This window comes from Prinia subflava, chromosome 8, assembly GCF_021018805.1.
Source record: "Prinia subflava isolate CZ2003 ecotype Zambia chromosome 8, Cam_Psub_1.2, whole genome shotgun sequence".
Classification (NCBI taxonomy): Eukaryota; Metazoa; Chordata; class Aves; order Passeriformes; family Cisticolidae; genus Prinia; species Prinia subflava.
Genome location: NC_086254.1, coordinates 7,162,093 through 7,164,928, shown reverse-complemented (window position 1 = coordinate 7,164,928; position 2,836 = coordinate 7,162,093).

Here is a 2,836-nt window from a genome sequence, read left to right as displayed (position 1 = left end):
GTAATGTTTGCCTACTTCAGCGGCTCAGCTTTTATAGGGTACTGCTGGCCGGGAACCGGTGCCAGCGTTTGCAGAGCCGTCAGCACAATGCTTGCTCTGGCATTGTCCTGCTGATCCCCGGAGATTTCAGCTGCTCATCCCCATGGTCTGAGCCACATTCTTAGGGAAAAAGAAAAAAAATTTGATAATAAAAAAAAAAATAATCGGGGCGGCTGTTTGCACAGATAATCTTGGGCACAAATGACTCAACGATTTGACCGTGCTGGCATTTTCCAGGGGCAATGCACCGCGCCGTCACGGGGTGAGCCTGGGGGCTGGCCTGGCCCTGGCGCCAGTTGGCACCGTGGGGACAGCGGGGACACCTCCCCGTGAGACCCTGCGGGCGGTGGGCTTGGCAGGGTGTCTACCAGGCACCGTCCCTTCGCTTCACCAGCCAAGGCGTGTTCTCTGTCACCGTGTTGGCGTGGACACCCTCCTCCCATCACAGGTGAGGAAGGCCGGAGGTGAGAGCTGGCATAGCCCTGGCAGACATTTCCCCACGGCCACACCGAGCCCCAACGCTCCACACAGCGCTGCCACCACCACAACCTCACATCCAGGACGCCTGCCAGGGCCTTGAGGAGGCCTCTGCCCTGCGGTAACCACAGCCACCAGCCCCACAGCCCCCTTCTCATGCAGGGCTCCCGTGGGGCGGACGCTGCAGGCCCCGGGGCACCATGGCGGGCACGGCCCGGGCCGTCGGGGGTCACGAGGCGAGCATGGCGGCGCAGGCTGCTGCCTCAGCGCATGGCTGCCAGCACAATGCTGGCCCTCGTCTGACTGCCCCTTTTGTCTCCCCGCCGGGCAGCCGAGGCCGCACAAAACAAAGCGCCCTGTCAGCGCTGCCTGCGGCACGGCCTGGCGCCTGGCCCGGGGGACCCAGCGGGGACGCGCGGCGGGGTGGCACCCGACCAGACAGGCCTCGTGGGGCTCAGCGGGGTCCCGGGGCACCCCTGCTGCGGGCAGGGCACTGCCCTGACGGGGGAAGCTGGGGTTTGTGGGGGTCTTTCCCTCCCTGGCTGCTGTGGGGTGGGCATAGGGGTGGAATCGGTGTCACTGTGGGGGTCACTGTGACACAGAGCTGTGGGGCTGCACCCCCAAGGCCTGGCGCACCAGCTGACAGTACAGCTGCATCCAAGCAAATTTGGGTCAGAGAATGGGAAGGGCAGGACAACCTGCCCTCTGCAAGGATGCCAAAATGGGGCTGGTCCTGTGAAGCCTCCCCAGCACACTCCCTGTGCACCTGCTGGGGGCATCCTGGCTGAGGGGGAGCTCAGCTGGGAGCTCACCCTCCAGCTCGCTCCAGCCCCTCGGACATGCCCTGATCACGGCTGCGGCCACCCCAGAGTGTGGAGGCTTTGCCAGGAGCCTGGTGCCACTAGAGGGAGAGCTCAGCCCGAGCAGGATGGGACACCATCGGCGCATGCGGGTGCACGGTGGGTGTGTGGCACTGCACATCCTCCTGCCCCCCACACAGGCACCTGCCTCCCCTTGCAACAGGAAAACTGTGGCTGAAAACCACCGCAGAGTAAAGCCTGGAGCTGACACCCACCCCAATCCAGGGGCAAAGTGGGAGAAAGCCCCCCTGCACAGCCCACTCCGGACATGGCTGGGGATGGGTCACTCTCAGCAGATAACAGGACCCCAGTATGGCTCAGGCTGCTGTGGACCCCCCCAACCCCTCATCCTGCTCACAGTGCTGGTGGGGCAGGTGTCCCCCCCTCAAGGACCTGAGGGCACAGCAGTGAGTGCCTGGGGAGCCAATGATGCTGGTGGGTCCACAGGTTGTCTGGAACAACTGGTTTTTCTAGATCCAAGAGACTATAAAAATGCAGTGACCTATTTAGGGAACCCCGCGGTGCTGCAAAACAGATGCTTCCCCTCCCAGCCCTGCTCCGGGCCCTTGCCCTGGCCAGCCATCTGTGCTTGCCAGGGGCACGCAAAATGCCACTGGCACCGGAGCTCTGTCCCGCTTCTCCATGGAAAACCCTGGGCAACGCAGAGAGTTTCCTTGGATGTGGGATTTGCTGGTGCCTGGAGAACTCCCTGCCGGGGAGAGCTGCTCAGGGCAACCCAACCTGTTCCTGGCAAAGCCAGACAGGATCATGTGGATGGGAACAGCTGGTCAGCTTGCTGGAAAACACGGGCTGTTTAGCTCTGGGGATGTGGCAGGGGAGTGGCCCCAGTGGGTGGCTGCTGGTGGCAGGTGTGTGGCACTGGGGACCCCGTGCTGTCCCACAGCTTGGCAGTTCCAACCGGCATCAGCCCATCACCACCTGCCCGGTGTGATAAGGAAGCAGGAGCTGCCACAGGCTGTCAGCAGCTGTTCAATGGCCTGTGCCAGAGAGCAGGGCGGAGGTACAGCCACACCGTGTGTTCCCCTCGGCACCGCAGCTGCAAAACCCTCCTGAAAGCTCAGACTGGCTCTGCCGCCCTTCCTGATCACTCGACCCCATCCCTGCTCTCCAGATGGCTGCGGCTCCCTGCACTTGGTGCCACGTGCCTGGGACAAAGGACAGTGTGACAAAAGCAGGCAGCTGCGCTCACTGCCGCCCTCCGCCCCTGCAAGGGCTGCATCTCCTCCACCACTGCATCCCTCAGGCCAGGGCCCAGCACGGGGCTCCTTGCTCAGCTGCCAGCTTGCTCTGCCATGCCCCCTGTGTCCTGCTCTGCTGCTGCTGCTGTGGGATCCTGTCCTGGGCACAGGAAATCACAGCCAGCTTTACCACTGAGAGGGAGCAGGGCTTGTGACACCCGGACATGACATGTCCCAAGAGTGGCTCACAGCCTGTTGGTG